The sequence below is a fragment of the Lemur catta genome, chromosome 4 (genome assembly GCF_020740605.2).
Source record: "Lemur catta isolate mLemCat1 chromosome 4, mLemCat1.pri, whole genome shotgun sequence".
NCBI lineage: Eukaryota > Metazoa > Chordata > Mammalia > Primates > Lemuridae > Lemur > Lemur catta.
Genome location: NC_059131.1, coordinates 13,409,572 through 13,433,074, shown reverse-complemented (window position 1 = coordinate 13,433,074; position 23,503 = coordinate 13,409,572). Strand labels below are relative to the sequence as shown.

The window sequence follows — 23,503 nt, the reverse complement described above, 5'->3', positions numbered from 1 at the left end:
TGGTTCTGGCTCTGGCTGGATCCCATCTGGTCTAGAAGTCATGACTTTCTACTGCATGTTGTCTGTGAGAGCTCCCATCCTTTGTTGGCTCCATTAACTCTGCTCACACCTCGGAACATAGTCCCTTTGTTAGTATCTCTCCAGTGACTCCTTTGAGGGGCCCATCCGTTTTCCACCAGGACCCTGACTGGCACCCTCTCCCCAGCCTGCAGGTGGTGACGTTTGCCCCATGATGTAGTTTGCTGCCTTAAGAGATTGTATCTCAGTGCAGCCGCAGAATGACTTATCCAGAAGAGTCTATTTGAAACCTGGCTCTGTGCAGTCTTAAACATTTTGTTTATGTGGTGAAAATAAGGAGAACGTCATCCTTGAGGAAGGATTTCGTTTTTAACTTTGGGCCAAACACCCCCTTTCATCCCCTCCCCCTGTTAAAAAAAAAAAGAAAAAAAGATGCTCTGGCTTGTATTTATGAGGGAGTTAGCCATACAGTTCCCCTTTCAAAGCTGTTCACATGGAAAGGAAACTGGCCTTGACATTTACACAGTCCAGGAGGGTTCCAAATAGAATTTGGACAGATTGGGAAGTTACCATCTTGGAGTGTGTGGGGAAAGCAATCCTGGTGGGAAGATGTGGTGACATATATGAGACAATCCATGGATGTCAGGAATGTGCCGCTCTCTATGTGCCTCTCTGCTCCATGATCCAATGGGCTTGCCAAAAATATGCATATGTTCTTTATGATATCACATGAGAAGCCCATCCAATTAAAGCACTCCACACTAAAGGCAAGGAGTATAATTTCTGCGTATATTTATGATTGCTTAATGTCAACAAAAGGGTCTTTTAAACACAGCACATTCCTTACCCTGCCCTCCCAGATCATGCTAAACACATCCAAATGCACGAACTGTAAAAGAGGGAAGACGAGTGTCGGCACCAAGCTCTTTGGTTTGTGCATCTGGCCAGCGTCCGCTGGGAGAAATGTAAGTCGGAGTTTACCACATGGATTACAAATGTGCTGAATTGCAAGAATGATTATTAAATGAAAATATCCATAGCACCTGCAGCTTGTCCCGGAAAATTCCCCCAGGGTATTGTGGGTGCTTTTTTTAAAAAAAATTTAAAACAACAAAAAAAAAAGTAAGACAGGGTGAGATGCAAATGGCAACTCCAGCTGCTTCTAGTAGCAGCTCCATTAATGTTCCTAAAGGGTTTGCAGAGTCCATTCCGTGGATCTGAGCCGCTTCCACTCTCAGCGGGAGTGTGTGGAGGGAGGGGCTCGGGGAATATCTTTAGCCTCTTTCCTTTGAGGTTTTGATGATCAAGACAATGAAAATAATAGTAATGTAAATGGAAAGTGCTTTAAAAAACAAAGCATATCCAGCGCAGGGGGAAGCACAGGCTAGCTCCAGAGCCTGCCCAGCGGTAGTGTTTATTCTGTTAGAAGGTCAGGGCTTCTTCTGAAAACAGAAACTGAGAGGCTATGTGGATTTTGTTGATTTAATACATGATTGTGTATATATATAGAACACTCTGCACATATGTAATATTTGGCTGTGTTTCAATTAGCTTCTGTGTGTGTGTATGTGCACACACCCACGCCACAGAAGCTACTTTGTGACAAGAAAAATAATAAAGTTAGGAGAAGTCCAGTGAGGTGGTTAATTTCTGGGATTTGAAATCAAAATTCCCACCCTGCCACTGAAAGCACTTGAGCAAGTCATTTAACCTTTCTGAGCCTCAGTTCCCTCATACATAAAACAGAGATCATTGTTAAACCCATAGTCATCTCACCAGTAAATATAAGGACCAAATGAGGTAATGTGTGTGAAAATGCTTTGAATATTATAAATTGCTAACAAAATATTGGTTGCTATTATTATTTGAAAGAAGTTTCCACTGCCAAAATTCTCATATATACTTATAATTCTATCAGATATGTCAGCATAAACACGACTCACACACATAACATTCCATAAAATGGAATCTGACCCAAACACTGCACATTTTAGGCAACCTCTTTTTGGTTATCTAAGGATAAAGAGAAAGCAGGCATTTACGTTTCTTTCTAGGGTTGGAGAGTCAAAGGAGAATTGATCAACTACAAGAAACAATGGTGATATAGCACCTCTTGTATTTTCCTGGATAGAGCTGGAACCCATTCTACTAAGTGAAGTATCCCAAGAATGGAAAAATAAGCACCACGTGTGCTCACCATCAAATTGGTTTCACTGATCAACACCTAAGAGCACATACAGGAATAACATTCATCGGCGTCAGGCAGATGGGAGGGCGGAGGAGGGGATGGGTGTATACATACATAATGAGTGTGATGCGCACTGTCTGGGGGATGGACACGCTTGAAGGGTGGAGGGCAAGGGCAACAATATACCTAACCTAAACATTTGTACCCCCATAATATGCTGAAATAAAAAAAAAGGTGAATTGATGTAATATGTGCTTCGCTAAAGGAAAAAAAATATTCAATGATACTTATTAAAGCAAGGTAAGGAAGATTTTATTGAGGACTATCAGGATAGGGACCCTGCAACCGTGTCTTGCAGTGGGGGGAGAGAGTGGGCTCAACTCCGAATGTCACAGGCCACTGGGAATTTAGAGTCGAGAAGTAGAGTAGGTGTCAGAGGATGGAAAATTACTAAGTGGAAATATCGCGGTGAGGGGGATTCTGGCTAAATGGACCTAATAGGATTCTTGCCAAAGAGGGGCCAGGGTGGTCCCACATCACCTGGGGGGTGGGGGTGGAGGATGAGGAGCCTGATCAGATACTCAGGGTGATGAGATATTGAAGGTAAGGGATTCATGCTAAGCTGACTTCACAGGGTTCTCTGCTAAAACTGGATTTATCAGAATTGCACAGTAAAGTGTGGCTGAAAAGAATCTTTGTCAGTTTGTACTTAAAAGAAAATTACTATTGAGCTGTCATAGCACAAATATGACAGATGTTTTTAAAGGGCTTTAAGAAGAATGTGTTTGCACCCTCTTTCACCCCCCTAACCTCCTGTCCCAGCCCCTGCCAACAAGCATAGACTTCTGAAGGAGACTTCCACCATGTCTTCTGGGCTGGGGCTTCGTGCTGCCAATCTGGGTAACTGGCGTGAGCCTCCAGGAAGCTGAGCTGACATCAGAGAAGGGAAGAGAGCTGCAGGAAAAGCAGAGACCAGAAATGTGGGAGGAAGGCAGGGCTGGAGTAAGGTGAGAGCCACTGAGAATTGCATTTTAGGACCATTTTGGGCAGATTTGAGAGAAAAGAGATTTCTTTAGGACTGCTGCCATGCTATGTTGAGCAAAACTTTGGAAAGTTAATGGTTTAAAGCAAAATTTGAATGAGTTTTTCCTGTGTGTTGTACATTGCTATTTTCTTTTGCCATTTTCTCAGACTTCAAGAAATAATTAAAATTGTTTGCAATTTCTCTCGTGAGATCTCTTCTGGATTTGACTGTACGTTGAGCTGGAACACTAGCAACCTCAGCTTTATGTGTGTGACATAAATGTTATTTAAAAAGTGACCCTTCTAAGGATTTTAACCTATATTTTGACGTCAGATAGACAAGTTATGTTTTCAGATCTGAAAAGATTCTGGCATAATTTGCTGAGGAATATGTGCTGAAATGAGACAAAAGAAATGCACAGGACATGTAGGAATTTGTCTGTGTCTTCCTGGCAAAATGCTGAATGGCAGATGACTGAGAAAGAAAAGCCAAAAGCTCAGTCCTACTGAGGGGTTCCTCATCACAGCGCAGACTGCCTGCACATGTAATCGCTGCCTTTCCTGCTGCCCCAAATCTTTAACTGTCCCAAAGGAGTCCTGGACCCATGGGCGGTTCCAACTGCGTGAGATTGTTTGGATCATCTACTCACATCCCTTCATTTAGTACTGAGAACAATCAGGCAAAGAAGGGGAGCCCAAGGTTAAATAATTATCGAGGAGCATCTGAACCCACAGTTTAGTGCTCCTGATACCGCATCAAGCTCCTTTGCAAAGTATCCTCACGAAGACCCATAGGCTCAGGGCTCATCTAGAAGAGACGCACCAGAGAGGTGGCCGTGTAGAGGAAAGACCCCTGCCACACACTGGAACCACTTTTACAGCAGTGCCTGTTGTCTCCGCTGCGCCCCAAACCCCAGCAGTGCTGGGGAGTCGCTGCTGCAGGAAGGAAGCCGAGTGCCACCATGCAGCGTGCAGGCCTCCTGCTGGGAGGGCTCCTCCGCTTGCTGAATCCATCTCAAGGAAATGGTCATCACTGTCTCTCCCACGTGGAGCCTGCAAAATTACGTTAATCTCCCTGGCCAGTAAACTGGATAAGTAAGATTTCACACACGTGCCATTTACCTCCCACATAACATGCACACTCAGTATTAGACAGGAAGTATGCTTAAGGCTCTTTCAATGACTACATGGGATTAAACATAGAATTCCATTTCTCTTTTTACTTACAACAGATTGGCAAAGGCCTGAGAGGTATAAGTGTAATGTTGCTGAAAAACTTTAGTTTGAAATTCCTAGACTATATAAAATCCCTTTCAACACTTCTTCCTATTCCTAAAAAATTGTTTTTATAAATTTAGTGAAAAGAGCTTCACTCATAGGATTTAAAAGAAATTGTATATATTTCATGACTGTAATCAAACTGGAAACATAATGCGAACAGATAGCTCTTGTATTTTTGTTCTTCCACTTTAAGTTGCAATTGCCCATCTCTGAGTTATGTGCAAACCAAAATGAGAACTTGGGGAAAAAAACACATGTTCTGTTCAAGTACTGAATGTTTGAGTATTGGCAGAAATGAGAGATCCATAGAGTCACGGGAAATTATGAAAAATCATTTCGCATCATTGCCCCTCTCCCTGCGCCCTCTCCCTATCATGTGCACCTCCTTAATTACTGTAGCTCCCTGGGAGTTCCCTTTGGCTTTTAAAGGGAGCAGGAGACTACTCCTGCCTTTGATGACCCAGTGTAGCATCCAATAACAGTCACAGAAAAATACATAAGTATTTTCCTTATGTCTAACCTAATTTCTAAATATAGACTTATGCTTCTGGCTATGATGCAGTAGCTAGTGGCAGACTTAAAATTCCTGCCAAGAACAACTAGAAGCTTGATTTTTAAAAATGTCTAAAGCCATGAGGGAGCTACTAACACAACAAGGACCTCAGGGGCCAGATACTAGAAGAATGAAAGCCCAGTGAGGTGAGCGCTCCGCCTTTCTACTCCGGGCACTTGGCAATTTTTGATGTGGAGTAAGAAGTTGAGAAGTGTCAGCCTAAAAACAGACATCAGAGGAAAATCTAATTTAATACATTTTTTCAAGAGTAAGCAAAGAGGATTATAATATGGGATGCACAGCTATGACAAGCCTCAGTTGCACCTGAAAAGGGGAAGGTAAGGGAAAGTTATTATTTGGCAAAAAGAGAAAAGTTCACATAGGATGCTTGGAAACAGAGTTCATTGGTTCTGGAGGCTCAAACCTGGAGTTGGCATCAGTTCTTTGGTGGAGATGCCGTTACTAGGCAAGTGTTCTTGCAAGGGCATCTTATCTGAATTGCTGCAGTCTGAAAGAATACACGCAAAACATAGATCCTAAAAAGCATGAGATGCATAAAGGATGTGCAGGAATTTCTTGTGGGGTTATTTTAGAAAGTCCTTGAGACAGTTTTGTCTCAGATAGGTGAGCATGTTAGGGTCTGATAAGAGTGATTTCATCCAGTAGGATGAAACTACCTATCCAGCTTTCATGGTAGCCAGCCAGAGGATTACTTCTAATGAGCAGAGAAGTGATAGAGCTTTAGTCAATGTTAACGTCTAGGGAGCAAAAGATTGGAATTCTGGATCTCCATGACACCTAAAACATGAGGGCCAAGATCCCAGAAAGAAGAAAGAAAGGTGCAAATGAGTGAGCCTGATATTTGGCCTCATTTTTTTCTTTTCTGAGCATCTGACAATTAAGCTGCGTAGGGGGAAGGCACTTAGAAGCTATACAGAAACAACTGAAGAACAGAGCAGAGTTTTTGGCAGTCATATGGTACCAAGGAATAAAAAATGGAGTTTAGAACTTGGAAAAGAAAACGGGTCATTGCAGACACTTCAGGCTCTCAGCTGAGACCACTGGAGGGTTGTAACCTACAAGTGGAGGCCAAGCAGAGTTAGAACAAGGCTTCCACTGATGCAAACCAGTCTCAAATCAATTCAATCTATGATTGAGTTGAGATCATTTGTTCCCTCCTGCCATCCCCTTTGAAAGAATATTACATCATCCAAAGCATGAAAATTTTTCATACATAATATCTGACATTCAATAAAAAATGATCAATCTTGCTGAGAAACAAGATTGATAAATAAATAGACAAGAGAAACAGAAAGGTGACCCAAATATTCAAATTATTATAAATGGGTTGAAAAATAATTTGGATTAATATGTTTAAGAAAATAGATGGCAATATGGATAATTTCATCATAGAACTAGAATCTATATAAAATAATCAAATGGAAATTCTAGGACTAAAAATTTCTAATATCTGATCCTAAGAAGTTAATAGATGGATTTAAATGCCGATTAGAGGTGAAAAGGAACTCAGTACACTGGAAGATAGGCTAATAGAAAATATTCAGGGTGAAGCATGGAGATAAAAAATTGTAAATATAATGGAAGTATTTCCTGCCTTTATGACATGAAATGAGAGTATTAGAATTTCTCATCTGTGATTTTCAGACTTTAAGTCTGAAGCAAAGATATGCCAAATAGAGGCCATCACCCCATCCACTTTTAACTGTTCAGAACAAGCAATTCTGTATATTTAACATGGGGCACGGCTACTCATGCATGTATTCATAGTCAGCCAACATTTATTGAAAGCCACTTTGTGCCATTCTCTGTTTTAGGCATTGATTATACCAAAAACAGCAAGATAATGTCCTTGCTCTCAAGAATTTAGTCTAATTTGAGAGGTAGACATAAACAAATAATTGCAGTAAAAAGCAGCAAATATACCATTATCAGTTACATGTTTCCCATTGCAAGTAATAAAAACCTTGACTCAGATTGTTATTAAAAAACATTAAAAAACATTAAAAGTTATTCTTTTGGTACTTTTTAATTTCTATAATCATAGAAATTTAGAGATAGATAGACAGGACCTTTCAAATCGACTAACCCCAGTGCTTTATTGTAACATTAAATATAACACAACACAAGTATATTAAAGTTCAGAGTGGTGAAGTGACTAATTTGTGTTCATATAGCAAATGAATTGTAATGCCCCAGATGAGACCTCTCTATTCTTTATTCAGTGCTTTCTTGTTACATCACATTGCACACGTTGGTTTCCTTTTGAACCCATTCTGTCTCAGAGCAAAGCATGTTGTCTCTCCCCTCAAACAAATAATCAGGCTAGAAAGATTATACAGATAATTATGGAAAATTTTATATGGACTTTTCAAATTTCATTCATTCTGAAATCTTTATTTATGACCAGGAACAATTGAGAATTTCCAAGGCAAAATAAGAATAAAATGATTCATGTATTTATTCAACCATCAAATGTTTTTTGGTATTTATGCACAAGATACTATGCTAAGCACTGGGAATGTTAAGAGTGATTTCATAGAGTGTGTTGTCTGGAGTGACAAATGAGTAAACACATCCCTAAGTAATAACAATAATGATAAATGCTGCCATAGAGGTATATGCCAAATAAGTGTACATAAGTAGAGATAAGACTTCTATTGAATAATCTTCTATGGTCAGGAGGCTTATAAAATATGGTAAATATATCACATGCTTTATGAAAATAAATATAGGAGCCCAGACGTATATTTGTGCATGAGAATGTGGGTTATTTAAAATGGCTGAAGGTGACTGTGGGCAGTGACAAAAGAACTAGACTCAATGCTGGTAACCTATGAGTAATTACCAGATCACTGAGAGATAGGAGAAAGACAAAGGTAGTCACTAGCCCGCTGGTAGAGAGGACCAGGATGAGAGCGCCAGCACAGCTGAGGTGGAAGCCTGTATATATTAAGTGGTGGTAGAGATCTACTGACACCATCTTTGATAAGCCCAGGAGAACGGACTGTGGGACTCTGAGTGCTCTCCCTGCCCTTAGTCCCTCTGTGCAGTAAATGGCCACAAGTAGTTCTTTCAATGTATTATTAATATATCATTTGATCCTGTTATTCTGACCAATAAAAATTGCAACTAAAAATCACTTCTCTAGCCAGAAGTGACTTGGTGTATTGTTCCATATGGTAAGGAACAATTGTAACTATTGAGCACTGGAAATGTGGCTAATCCGAATTGAGATATGCTCCAAGTATAAAATACGCACAGCATTTCAAAGAGTTAGCATGGAAAAAGGAAGTAAATTACATTAATAAATTTTTTTACTTGTATTGAAATCTTAATTTAGATATGTTGGGTTACATATGGCTTATAAGCAAGCTGAGGAAGTTGTCCTCTGTTCACAGTTTATTACTGATTTTTATCATGCACGTGTGTTGAATTGTGTCACACAATTCTCCACGTTCTCCACTCTTCCATACAAATCCTGTTCTAGCTAAGTCAGCACCTGCACTCAAACCCTAACAGCCATGTACAATCCTTTCTCTACACCAGTGCTTCTCAAAGTGTGGTCCTCAGCCCAGCAGCATCTGCATTAGCTGGTAACTTGTTAGAAATTCAAATCATTGAATCCTATCCCAAATCCACTGAAATTATAGTCTTTGGGGGCCTAATAATCTATTTTAACCAGCCCTCCCAGGGACTAGGGTACACTAGAAGCTGGAGAACCACTGCTCTTTGTCTTTATTAACAAAGTATCCTCTGCCCAAGCTTCTCCACTGCCTCTCTGCACATTCAAACTCCAAAGCTTCTTACCCTGCTTTCTCCAGAAAGTTATCCTAAACTTCCCGAGAGAGCTTGTGCTGTCTTGCTGAAATGTTGACACACCTGAGCTCATTCGTATACAATTTTAACTTGTTCTGTAAATGGTTTCATGTGTGGGGGACAATGAACTTGAATAATCCTAGAGGGCAGGAGTTTTGCAACCTCTCTTCCACCTCTCTAGTAAGCACATGGTGGATATGTTTTCTGCACTGAATTGAAGTCACACAAAACGTCTTTGTTTTTCTGCATGGAAAATAGTGATAATTCCCTTCCAGGTCAGGAGTGACATCCCAAGACTTGCCTTTTTGTCTTCTTCCTGCCTGAGGTGAGACATCTAAGACCTAGGTGAATGGACTTTGGAAGCCTCTCTCTCTACATTTAGAAATTTTCTCCCTCATTGGCAAACATGCCAGGAAAGCCATATATTTTTTTCTCCTCTTAAAACATTGAGGTTATTGTAGCTTCAGAAGTGTGGCTAAATTTTTAGAGAACCTCTGAGAAAAGGAGATAAAGCTTGAAAGTCCTCAACGATTTGCTGGCTCTTTTTAAGACTTTAAGAAACTCTTTAGGTACATTAAAATGTTTTCCTTTAATTTTTAATTTTTGTTTTACGATAAGGCTAATTAAGGCAACACCTGTTTGGAATGATATAGTCAGTGCTGGGTCAACATTTCCATTGGTTTATAATCCAGCTGTGAAAACTCAATTTGAACTAAAACTTGGGTGTATAATATCCAAACCCAGGGGGATTCAAAAGAAACACTAATATACCAGTGTGCGTATTAGGGGGCAAAACAAATAGAAGCAAAGTGGTTTCAGGTGCTCTTTAGCACTGTGTAGTGTGCAAACTTTTTTTATGATCATGGTTTGTAGGCCTTCAGCTCCTCATGTAGGTAGGATGCCTTTGGGTATTTAAAAAGAATGAAAACAGGCCAGTTAGTGTATGTAAAATACCAGCTACCGTGCACGCGTGGTAATGAGGTTTCTCTCATCAGAGGGGTTTTAAGATGTGAAATGACTATTTCCATGTTTCTCTGGATTTAAGACCCCCTGGAGGCATCTCGATGTGACAGATGACAATGTGTCTTGAAGACCAATGGGCTGGCTCTGTCCTCTCTCCTGTTGGGAGGCAGTGAAGCAGAGACTTACTAGCATGTCATGTAAACAAACTGGAACTTGGATTCAGGCTGGAAGTAGCACTGCAGACTACAACTTGCCCTAGAGTGGTTCTCAAACACTTTTTAACACCTACAGGGAGACCAATAAATAAAGGAGATAAAAGTGAAGTTTCTCAGATTGAACTAGGGGGAGAGCCTAGAGTCCCCAACTGCTCGGCTCAAAGACACCCAGAAGCCTGGGAGAGGCTCCTGGAACCGCCAAGACTGTGAGAAGCATAGTTTGAAAATTACTGTCCCACTAGTAACATAAGTGACTAACCCAACTCTAAGGTTTATGTTGATATGCTCTTTTGGAGTAGAAGTTTGACCAGCCAATGAGGGAGGTAAAAATAAGTGTTGAACACATTTTGCTTGAAGATACTTTTGAGAAGCCCTAAAGCTCCAAGAAAAGGTTATTAAGAAAGGAGCATCTGGCTAGGATGGAGACTGGGGTCCAGTCTCAGCTGACCCCATGGTATTTTACATGTGGGACCTTTTGCAAACCGCAGAGCCCCACGATCTTTCCCTGGGAGAGGGATGGGAATTCCTGCTAAGTTCATAGGTTTTCTTTTTTTCTTTTTCTTGTTTTAGAGGGATGGGAAAGCAAATAAAATTATGAGTTTGAAATTATTTTGTAAATTGTGGCACTAGTGGAATTTAAGCTATTAGGAGAGCCTAAGACAAAGTGGAATGTCAGCTACTATATTGGAACTGCACAGTACAGAGGAGAAAGAAATTTTCCTGGAACCATTAAAGACGTTGTATGTGTCACATATGGAGGGTCTCACCAACACTACCTGTACCCTTTCATCTTCAATTCCCTTTTCCTCATTTTCTTTCTCACATCCCGGACTTTTATGCTACTCTTGTCTCTCCTAGGTTTCCTGCTATTCTGGAGAAATACCTGCTTAATGTAAAATCACGATAGATCATTCAAGCTGTGCAAGATATCAGAGACGACAGCCCCTGCCTTCTGACTTTAAAGTTGGAAATTCCAGGTCCCTGCTGTCCTAGTCTTGGCTCCTTTGACTAATGGTGGAGGTACCCAGGTGTTCTCATTGCAATGGGTGAAGACACTGCCCTGGGGTACTGGCTGTTTCCTTCTATGCATCTCTTGCTTTCTGCCTGGAGTTAGAGGGAGACAGAGGACCTCACACTCTGAGACCTTGCTAGGGAGCATCTGGATCCTGGGCCACCTCTGTCATCTCAGACACACAGTGCTTGACCATCCACCAGTGGGCACCCACGTGAGATCAAACCCTCCACCTAAATGTGTCAGTGATTGGAAACAACCTTGAGTCTAGACATTTTTGGTGATTTGTAAAAATTATGAATAAAAATTGGTGTTGAAGTTATGAATTCCTGATGGCTGAATTTTAGGTATCTGCAGATACAGCACTGGGGTGGGTGTCAAAGGTACCATCCCACATTCCTCCCATCCCACAGTACTGGCTGTCACCTCAGCCTGCAAGTGAGTTTGACCAGGTGTTTTCCTCATTCCTCATTCTTCCTTTCACCCTATTAGTATTTTAGCTCTTGGCAGCAGTGATCCTGTAACAATGAGAGGGAAGGGGAGAAGGGAGGGCGAGTGCAAGGAGGCCTGCATCCAAACTTTCTGAGACGGTCTCATTTCAATTCTTGTGGTTGCTCCTAGAAAAGATGTTAGAAACCATTGGAGTAACATGGAAATAATAATATCTTAGTACTGAAATTACATTTCCTATACTGTCTATGCAGTCAGGAATGGCAAAAATGTTCTTTGTGCCTTGAGTTTTGAGTTTCAGAAAAATAGGCAGGGGGTGGGAGAGCCTCACGTGGTTACGGCATCTCTTGTGCTTTGGAGGTTACGAGGCTAGAGCTAGGGAGAATTCAGGAGAGGAGGTGAGGGCAATGAATGGCTTTTGTTTGCAGTTTGACAACCTGGTGATGGGTGGAGAGCACTCTGGAGGCCCATAGAGCCATCTGTCATGTGAGCGCTACAGCAAGCTGACCCCTCGACGGGCTGAAGGCAACGGAGGGCTGCCAAGTCTCCAGCCCTCTAGGCTGTAGTGTCCCTTGAGAGGTTAGGAGCCCCCTTCTTTCCACTGGGATTCCCCACATTTATCTCTCACGACTCACCAAGCTGGAATGTGACCTGTGCAGTCCTAATTCCTTTTCCATGTGATTTTCTTGAGATATGGCTCAACATTCCCCCACAGCATTCTCAAAGCCAAGCCCACTGTGCTGTGACTGAAACAGAGAAGCCCTATGGTGTAGTTGACACAGTTGACCACTTTCTCCTTTAACCCCTGTCCTTCTTTGGTTAGTGATTGCCCAGGGTCTCATGGTAGACCCTCCCCTCACACCACATGGGCTCTTTGGATGATCTGATTCCATTTCTCCAGTTTATGCACATTGTACACCAATGACTCTGAGGTCTGCATTTCCAGTTCAGACCTTTTTCCTGAAAATTTTCCTGTCACTTGCTATGATTTAACTATTTGTCCCCTTCCAAACTCACGTCGAAATCTAATTGCCATTGTGACAGAATTATGAGGTGATTAGGCCATGAGGATTCTGCCCCCATGAATGAATTAATGCCATTGTCACCAGAGTGGGTTCCTTATAAAAGGACCAGTTTACTGCCTTTAGTCTCTCTTTGCCCTTCTGCATAGGATGCTTTCTGCCACATGATGTCACAGCAAGAAGTTCCCAGATGCTATCACCTTGATATTGGACTTTCCGGTCATCAGAACTGTGAGCCAATACATTTCTGTTTATCATATACCACCCAATCCGTGGTATTCTGTTACAGCAGCACACAATGGACCAAGATGGTACCAGAAACTCATTGTGAGCATCCCACAGGCACTCAGTCAAGATATCCTCAAGCTAAACATCTTTTCCTCATTTTCCTTCCCTGACAAACTTCCTATATTCCCTACCTTGGTGAGTGGTATTGTCATTCATCCAGTTGTCCCAAGTTTCAAGTAAACTGGAACGTTCATTCACGTCACCCCTTTCCCTCCTGTGACGATGCTAAGGGCCTCTCCCCTTGTCCCTGTCTCCTCCAGAGCCTTGTTTCAGGCGACCATCCGTCCCCACCTGCCCTGCTGCCACAGTCCCGCACTGGACTCTCCTCTCTGTTCCTGCATCTCTTCAATCCAGCCCTCATTTCTGACAATGATATTTCTAAAAACAAATTCTAAGCCCACGACTTCCCCTCTTAGAACCTTGAGGGACTTCCAATCACTCTGAAGAACAAAACTTCTTTACAAGGTGTTCCAGGGCTTTCTTCATCTTACTCCCCATCCACGCCCCTTCAGTTTCATCTTTTTCTACTCCGCCACCTGCACCCAGATTTCAGCCGAAGTGCACTCCTCGTCATTCTCCAACTCTCGGACACATCCTGCCCTTTTCCCTCTCTGCTGATTTCTGCATATGGCAGGGCCCAGTCCTTCCCCCACTGAGGCCCGGCCCAGGCCCTCTGTCGAGACTGAGCCTGTCCTGCCTCTCTACTGAGGGAGCTGAGGCGCAGGGAGACTGAGTAACGCGCTCAGTCCTAACTGGCCAGCACTGGCTTTTCTCACTGAGGACCTTGAGCTGGTGAGAGTTTTCCATTTTTGGTTTATTTGCTTGTTTGTGTGGTGACTTCCCAGAGAAGTGACAGGGGCTGGGCTTGTGGTCTGTTAATCACCAGGATGCCTTATGAAGGGAGGAGGGGAAAACTGGGCGGGAATAAGTGGACCCTTCGTAAGTTTGAGACAGGTGAGAATAAGGGAAAAAAGGAAAAACTCTCCCTGAAATGGTGGACTAGTCCCCAAATTTAAAACATTAATTTATAATGATAATCCCCCAAGAAAAATATCCACTTTGGCAAGTGGTTTCCAAACTGGGACGGCTGATGGACGGCGAGGGAGCAACTGCTGAGATGAGGTATGACGCTGTCCACGGAGAAGAGGAGCAGGTGACGGTGAGTTATGGGCTCCGAGTCCACCTGGGGCCGCGAGTAAATAACGAAGTGCCAGAGCGTGGCTGCAGATGGTTCGTGTAGTGAGTGTGACCAGGGCTCCGTGCAGGAACTGCAGGCTGGTAATGCAAACCGGGCCTGCCTTTTCATGTTGTAGCAACTCACGGACTTGGCAGAGTCCATCTCCTGGGCATGCTGGTGGCCCTTTCACAAAAGCAGACTTCTGTGGAATCAACTGATACCAAAATTTGGAGGCTGTGTCACATCCTGGCTAAAGCCCACTGCTTCCCGGAAGGTGATCATTGATAATTTTAGGAAAATCTTGGTCAGGCTCACTAAGAAGGGCCTCTGATGGCCTGTGCCATCCACGGATCAGTGGTGCAACCACCTGGCTGAAGACCTGTGAGTGTTTCCCTTGGCTCATGTCTGTAAAGCCAGCACCTCCAAATCCCAAGGGCTTGACAGCCTGGAGTGACTGCTCCTCCCCGGTGTCACCTGGAGTGCAGGAAGCCTGCAGGGCAGCATTTTGCAGGCTGGAGTGGGAAACGGGAGAGGGATGGGACACAGGCAGCGAATGCTCCCTGGGAACTGCAGGGCACACGAACCCTTCAAAGTTGCACGGTGACATCATCGACTTTCAGATGAGCATATGTCTGAGGACGAAGTGCAAATACTCTCATTACAGTAGGGGGATGAAGCTTTCTGATTTGTTCTTTTATTTGCAAGCCACTTTTGAGAACTTATTACTACCTGGAAGATCAAAAAAGGAATATATATATTTTCTGTCCTTAACAATCTCTGAAGCAACTCACATTTCCTAAGCACATTCTTGTCACAAGGTGCAGCATGCAAAGACACAGAGACAAAGGTTGCCGTCCCCTATTAAGTGCTCACAATCTAGCCAGAGAGACAGATTTAAAAATATATATATATATATATCTTGATAGAGGTGATTTTAAGAACCCAGTGGATCTGCTATGGAGGGACGTTCAATGGCCAAAGCAGAGGGTGGGGTGAGGAAGTGACAAGGGAAGAAGCTGGCAGTGCCATCTAAAGTGGCCTCATGGGGACTGCCTGCTGAAGACCCATGGAGCCCTGGGTGGTTCTAGGGCACCACACATCATTTGTCAGCTAGGTGGAGGATGGGGAGGAAAGTGAGACCAGAAAACCAGGGGAAACAGGAATAAAGAAGATATATGCTCATGTTTCCTTTTCTTGTGTTCTAGACTTTCCATCTCTAGCAATTACAGATACCAGAGCAAATAAATGTTAATTTCTAACAACTGCCACGAGTGACTTGAAAGTCAAATGACTCGTCCATCCGTGGATTTCCCGGGCTGACTTCCTCAGGATCGGAAGCCCATCTGCTTCCCTTGGTGAGCAAGGCAGGATGAACCTTGCTGTACTGTCCCTTGGGCAATTTGTGCCCTGGCCCCTAGGTCCTGGAGTGGGGAGATGGCCCAGGTCACCAAGGGTCTCTCCACGCCACGAGGCAGGGGGCGCAGGGGCTGGCTACTCCTGTGCTGGCATGGGCTTTTATTTTTCTCAGGCTGAATTGCTGGAGAAGTGGTTGAAATCAGAAGCAAAATGCCACATTGTACGCCCACTGAAGTCTGGGCTCGAGGGAAAGGGAAATGATTGCCAGAGCGTTCGCTGTTCCCAATCCACTCCTGGGCCTTAAGCTGTCTTGAACAGAGTTGCCAAACAGCTTGGTGGAGCCTGGCCTCCGGGTGGGTGTGGGCAGGAGGGAGGGGAGGGGAAGCTGGCTCCCCACCTCGGTCCTTCTGCAGAGGCAGCTCCCTTTCCGCAAGGCTCCGGTGTCCTCCACGGCAGGGTGAGTCTTTGACTTTGCATGAGAACTTGCTGTCAGATACGCCACTTGACTGTGTATATGCAAATAAAAGGTTGTCTAAACTGACTTGGAATTTTTAATCTTTCACTTGGTATTTTAGTTAAGAGTTTCTTGGTGAGATCAAATCCAGTGGTAAAGCCTTAGAAAGGAATTATCTTATTGTAGAAGAATAATAGCATCTCTCTGTGGACTTCTGGGTGGTGCTCTGGGTTTTTATGTGGAAAAAGGTGATAATTTAAACATCTGGCATTGACAGATACTGTGGACAGAGCAGAGTCTGGGGCTTCTAATTCAGAGTGTTGTTATCCTGTGCAGATCCCTTGGCTCCCTCAGTCTTGCTGGCCCCAGGGGTCATCCTTCCAGTGAGTCGCCTGTTAGATTTTACAGTTGAGCAGAGCGAGGCCCCAAGGAAGGATAGAAAATACTTATGCATGGTCTCAGTCTCAGAGTGAGTAGAAGGCAGAGCCGTGAGCAAACGCTCACCTTCCCTGTTCGGTAATGAAGGCATGTGGGTCTCACCACGGCCGGCCAGTGTGTGTGCTTTGCCCTGGGCAGTGTGGGTGGCCACCGCAAGGTCTGAGGTCATCATGGTTTCCCCTCCCGTGTGAGTGCCGGCGTGAGGCTGAGCTGTAGCTGATGAAAACAGAGCAGTGTTGAAGAGCGAGACAGCAGCCTCTGGCTTTTCCACTGTGTGATGATAGCACAGGACGAGGGGCCGGAGAAGACATAGGGCGGAGAGGAGTGGCCAGTGAGGGGTCTGCTTTTGCCCTTGGAGAGCGAGTAAAGAGTCAGTTCCTACAATGTGTCTGTGTGCTTCTGTCATCCACTTTTTAAACATGCAGGGCTTTGTCGGAGACCTTGGCAGGACAGTAAGTTTTTTAAAGATGACCACAGTGATCTAAGCTGATTTATGACTTGTTGTCTTGAAAAGCACACACCCAGAGTCACGCTTGGTGCATTGCAGAGGGATACGGTGGTCTCCAGCCAACAGAGGGTGTAGTTGGTGGTGTAGACCGTTCACTCCTCAGGCACCCACTCAGCAGCGCGGGTGAGGACGGCAGCAGCCTCAGCCCTCTCGCTGGGTCCTGTGTTGTCTGGCATTTTCCATCAGGAAGGAAACGGAAAGAAATTGGTACATTTAGGACAAAATTGAAGTGGGAAGAGAAAATGCTGTTTGTTACTTCACATGAATAAAGACATGAGTCTTCAGGAATAGAGTTCAAAGCGTAATTATCTTACTGCTTGACCTTTCTCTCTTTAAATTTTAATTTTTAAGCATTATGTAGTTTGATGATAACAGTAATAGCAGATAGTAATAAAACCTTAAGTACCACTCTTCTAAGTGGCTTCAAGTTATTAACTGATTTAAGCCTTGTAACAACCATGCAGGAATTATTATTATTATTGTTGTTGTTGTTGTTTGAAAAGGGAAATCAAGGCACAGAGAGACCCAAGTTGATAGAGTTGGCAAGAGTTGGAGCTGAAATCCAAATCCAGGCAGTGTGGCTCCAGGTTTGAGCTTGTAAGCACCATGTCACACTGCTTCTCCGAAAAGCAAAAGTCAAGTAACAATATAAATCTTATGATAAAAAAGTAGCAGTCCGTTGTTCCACCTGTCTCCACCCTTGATTTTCTATTCTCCAGAAGTAGCCACTCGTAATACCTACTGTTGTTTCTTCTGGCATTTATTTCCAAATATGTTTATCCTGTCTTTTGTCTTGATTTTTTAAATTTTAGACATTATTTATTGACTTTGTTCTATGGAAGGTGAGGGTTTGATTCTCTTATACCATCCTCTGCTCCTGCCCTAAACTATACACATCCCCACTACCCCTTTGTAATTAACAGCACTATTTTTAGTTAAATCAATATTCAATGTCTTGCATTATATAATTGTGTAAATATTATTCAAAGATGAACCGTGAAATGTGAGATTACTCCGTCTTTCATTACAACTTTTTGCAGCCAATAATTCCTTCCTTTGTTTCATATTTTTATCTGTATAGCTAACATTAATTCCTCTCTGGCTTTCCTTACAGAGCTAATAAGCCCTTCTCAATATGAACAGATATTTCAGGCAATCTTTTGGGTTTTGTTTTCTCTTAGACTTATTCCTCCTGGAGCCATCTGTCCTGTCCTTCCATGCCAGTCAAGATTGTTTATGCTCTAGGACTGGTGCATCGCTGATATTGTAAAATTTGTCTTCCTTTTCATCCTGGGAATTTCCTTCATCTGTCTCCTAAATTGGATTCCTGGTCTTCTGGATCTCATGTCTTCCTCTTTCTTAGTTTAGACTCTCATATTGGGGGATTATATCTTCCAGCAGCCCCCTGAGAAAAAAGCACATGGAAGAAAAAAAGTTTTTAAGACGTAGCATGTCTGAAATATCTTTATTCTACTTTCATATTTGCTTGCGTTGGGGTAGAGATTGGTATGGCAGCAGGTGTCTCTGAAATAGAGAGTTTTTATGATACAATTGTCTTGGTTAAAGGAGACGTGTTTAGGTTGAAGCAGGGACCTATCTTTCTCTGTTACATCCTTGTAGCAAGGCCAAGGAGCTCTAGCCCAGGAAATATAGATAAAGCTTCCCAATTGGACAATCAAGGGCTGGTTCTAACCCTTTCCCCCCCCCCAATCTTATTGTCTTAGTTTCCTTTGGCTGCTGTAACAAATTGCTACAAACTTGAGTGTTTAAAAAAAAAACACAAATTTATTCTCTCACAATTGTAGATGTCAGAAGTCTAAAATCAGCTTCACTGTGCTAAAGTCAGTGTATCACCAGCACTGGTTCCTTTCAGAGGCTGTAGGGGAAAAATCTGTTTCCTTGTCTTTTCTAGCTTCTAGAGGTCACCTGTGTCCCTTAGCTTATGGCACCATCCTCCTACTCAGGGGCCACATGTGTACCAAGGCTTTAGATGCACCAGGTCTCTGGCAAGACCAAGTCTAGGCAAAACTTGCTGCTGGAAGGGGACTCTCGCTCTGCACTAGGCTTCATCCCCCAGATCCAAGCCTGCAGGTTGGAGATCTGCACAGAGAAGGCTGAGGAAGCCAGTACCAACGCATCCCGCGTGCCCCGCAGTGGAGAGCAGATGCCGTGTCGCATTTGGATCTCCATCCGTCCCTAGCATCTAGCACAACGCCCTGCATATTGTTTTAATAATAAGACCTCAAATATTTAGCGCTGTTATTTCATTTAATCTCTCCAAATTCCTATGCCACAGGTACTAGTACTTTTTCTACTTTTCAGACAAAGAAATTTAAACTTAAGAGAGGGAAAATGACCTACCCAAAGTCACTCTGCAAGCAGTTAGTGACGCTGAAGCCCAGGCTGTGTGATGCTCTCAAATCTCACCATAAGAGATGCCAACAATTTAAATGTTCAGTGTGTTTTGAAGGGGATGGAGTTATTGCTTAGATGAATTGTAAAAGAAGAGCGAATGTACCTTCCCTTCTGGATAAAACAAAACAAAACACCTGAGTACAAAATGCTCACACGTGGGACCATCCATTCCAGTTGCCATCACTGGAAGGCAACTGAATGGCAGAAACTTTTCTGAGCAGTGAGCTTGCCCTAGAATGTAACCTTTTTTCAGGATGGTCTTCAGGGCACAAGCGTTCCCTACAAATCCAGAGTGTTTTAATATATGTTTTATATAATCAGCCACTGAGCTAATGTTCTAAGTGGTTCCAGTAAGCTACTTTTACTATATGTAAGCTACTTTCTTTGAAACAAGAATTATCAACAGCAACAATAGAAATTGGCTATTTAACCCACAAAATTCTATTTTGTATAATCGAATTACAAGAGAGTGTTTGAACAATCTAATTATAATTATAAAATCTGAGCAGAAAATTGTTGCCTGGAGTATTTTTTTAAATTCTTCATAGTGTCTAGCACAGAAACTTGCAACAAAGTAAATTAAGTAAATGTTTAATTGGCTAAATATAGTTGGCAATACTTTCATTAATATAAGTATCAGTTATCTTCTAAACGAGATATCTTTCTTAGACATATAATGTTACTTTTCATTGAATACAAGATCCAGATTTTTAGCACGGCATTGAAAGTCCTTTAAAATCTGGCTCTAGCTTACCTTGCCAACTTCATTCCCTATATACTGAAACTACAATATTTACTTATCCCTCCAAAATTCTTCAACTTTCTTGCCTCCATGCCTTTGCTCATCTTAGTGTTTTCTGTCCACAATGTTCTTTTTTCTGTATCTGTTAAAAATTCTCCAAAACCAAATTGAAATCCAGTTTCCTCTGTGAAGCTATATCTAGTGGTATCTACACAGAACAAGTTGTGTGTAGCTCTAATATAGCACTTATCATAGTCTTCTGTGGGTTCTAGTGACATGTGTGTATTTTGCTCTATGCCCTACCATTCTATGCTTCATGCAGACACAATCTCTTGCCTTATGTTCCTTTGAATCTTCCAGTGTCTTACCAAGAGATTCACACACAGTAAGTGCTCAAGAAATATTTATTTCATTCAGTGGTTCTAGAATTAGGCTGCACAGTGGAGGAATATGGGATTTTTAAAAAAATATGTCAGTGCTTAGACCCTCACCCCAGAATAATTAAATCAAAATCTCTAGGAGTGGGGCCCAAGCATCGATATATTAACAAAATTCCTCGGGTGGTTCCTTCATGGGCAGAGGTATGGCAGCAGAGAGGAGCTCTAAGACAGGTTAGCGGGAGGATGGCCCTTTCCTCATTCACAGTTTTGCTGGGCTGTGATCAACAACATCTCTGTAGACAAATCCTTGCACCTGGAAAAGTTTTGGCTTCGCCATGACTTTGAAGTGAACTTTAACTTCTAAAGAAATCTGTGATGACACAAAAGGCAGGTAAGATATATAGTTCAGAGATCAGCCCCCACATGTGGAAATGGTTTGTTGCACTCTGGAATGTACCTGTGGAAAATATAGCTCTGAGAACGTTGGTAGCAGATGCTCCTGTTCATACGCATGCAATTGACTGCTTGTGGTGCACGATCACTTCTTCTCAAATGCAGAATTGGTTGTCTTCTGGAGGTGTTTCCCTTAGTCTGGTCTGTGGTGCTAACATGTGGATTGGCCAGACTACACCTTTTATGCAACTTCACAGAGGCACACCCTGGGCTGTCATGCCTTTTTCCCTTTGTCCTGCCTTTACAGGTGGAACGGCTAAGGTGAGAATTGTTTCTCTAAGATGCCTGTACACCTAGTTTTTATGAAGCAAGGCCACTGGCACGATGACCGTGATTAAAACACACATAACTGGGCTCCACCTCCGGAGTTTCTGCGTCAGTAGGTTTGGGATAAAACCTGAGAATTTGTATTCCTAAGTTCCCAGGTGATGCCAGTGCCGCTGGGCCAGGGACCACACTTTGAGAACCACTGCTCTAGGTACAAAAACAAAAAGGAAATAGAGAAAAATAGAATTAATTAGGTTTTTAAAGTGGTACACACTAAGGTTATAAATGCTTATGAAGGCTACGAGGAGAGAGAAATGGCTATTATTCTTAATGTTTCAAGAATTATTCTGCAGCTAACCAATGTTACCTTTTAGCAACAAGAAATAAGGAGTAAATGTGTACACGGTTTGCTACCACAAGCTGCTCTGAGTATGTGAATGAAGTTATGCTGTGAGATGAGAATTTAAAGGGCAGTTATATATGTCTCTGCTACAGAATTTTTTTAAGTCACGAGTGAGAAGATTTATCACAGCATAAACAGTCTTTTTTTCTAATAAGAAAGCCAAGTTTGCTGACCACAACCCTTACCAAACACAGAGCTCAAGGCTTTTTCCCAAACCTCTGATGGAGGGCAGGGTCTTAGCTGTGTCCAGAGGTGCTGTACAGAGAGGAGGGAGGACAGAGAAAATATTATAGAAAACTAAAGAAAAGCAGGAGCTATTTCTCTGATTTGCAACTTTCGATTTTAGCTACTGTTTGCATCAAGTAATAACTCTCTTCTAGGACATTAAATGGGTGCTAAAAAAAAGCCTAAGGACAAAAGATTAATCAACCCTGTGTTTCTCAATAACACAACAGAACTCACCACCTGCTGTATACTAAGGAAGTCCTATGTTAGGCTATGATTGAAAAGATAAAAGAATAAATCTAAGAGATGTTCCCACCTTTAGGAAACTACAGTCTATTTTATGAATACAGAAAATACAGAGCTAACAATCCAAATGCTAACGCAACATTAAGGGAGCACAGGAGCAGAGAGACATCGGTCCTTGGGAATCAGATTCTTGTACAAAGTAAACGGTTAAGGTGATGCCAACCAGAAAATGAAACAAATCCTTGGAATTCTAGTAGTGGAACAAGATTTTCAGCTTTACAAAAGTTGGACTGGGCTTTTCTAGGTCTTCAAATTCCCTTTTCAGTTTCTTCTTCCCACGCTTGTCCCCCTATCCACCTAGCCTAACCTGTTCTGTCCAGTAGCACGTAGAGCATTCCATGGTGTATAAGACAAGTTTGGAACGGGCTGCATCCCTTAACACCAAACAGCCATGGGCATTGGGAGGATGGTTTCTACACTTCAGCTGGCCCCACCCAAGCAGTCACTGAAAAAATATGTATTTTGGGCTAGTAAAGGAAGGGTAGTGCCTGTAAGGAGAGTAGAAGACACATTTACTCAGAACATTTTATGTATCAGCTAAGCTCCCCAACTGTATAGAAGTTGCCCGCTTTCCTGGAGTTCAGCGGCTGTCCGTGGAGTCAGGACCCATGGGGAGGCCAAATCAACTCTCTCCTTTTCCTCTCTCTGCAGGTGGAAATACTCCTGTGCAACCCTGATTTAGGAGATCCTCTAGATCTGTTTGTTTTTCACCCAGCAAAGAGCACAGAGTTTTTCTTAATTGTATTTTCTTTTAAGTACTAGAGTGTTTTTTTGGGGATCTATTAAGGGAGATATTTAAATATTCTCTTTTATGGCTCAAATTCTTGCATGTTAAGTGCCAAAAAAAAAACCCTAACAATTATTTTTTAAAAGAACCCACCTTTAATACATCTGGAGAAATTAAGTGTAATTTATTTTAAAATTAGGTTAAAAATGTTTGCAGTGTATGCCCAAATTTTTCCAGATGTTAAAATAAATAAACACTATTTGATCAAATTTAATTTGGTTTGGTGTTTTAACCAACTCCTATCTTGATTTTCTTTTGTGCTTATAACAAGATGCATTTGTGCATTGGGGTAGTCCTAAAAGTGTTAATTTTAGCTTATCTTTGTAATGCAAACACACACAATAAGCCATTTTCTTATTATAAACTGCATTAGATAAACTTTCAGTGTAGTGCTGCTTCATTAAACCAGGAAGTTTACACACCCTAACAAAAAAATAAGTATTTCCATTTCATGTTGGCATCACTGGTGGTACTGTGTATAATGCTGTTAGTACTGATAGCTGGAATTCTCCATGGGAGACTGATGAAAGACAGGTGACAATGAAAAGGGCATCAGAAACCAACAATAAAATGTGACGTGGCTTTAGAAGAAAGGGCACTATTTTCTAAGGCCTTATAGAAGAAAGGTGAAAAGAGGAAGGAATGAAGGCATATGATAGATGAGTCTATCTCTTTAATCAAAAATACGTAACTTCCCATATCTGAGAGACTTACTCTTAAATTTCTATCACAATTTTGTCAC

The 23,503-nt window shown here is 42.3% G+C and overlaps 1 long non-coding RNA gene across 1 annotated transcript in view; it reads left to right on the top strand.

The window, feature by feature from the left end:
* LOC123636420 overlaps window positions 1-12,749 on the top strand; it is a 120,662-nt gene extending 107,913 nt beyond the window's left edge. The window contains exon 3 of the long non-coding RNA XR_006734526.1: window positions 12,712-12,749. This is a non-coding gene — a long non-coding RNA (uncharacterized LOC123636420). The remainder of the gene's footprint in view (window positions 1-12,711) is intronic.
* The last annotated feature ends 10,754 nt before the right edge of the window (window positions 12,750-23,503 follow it).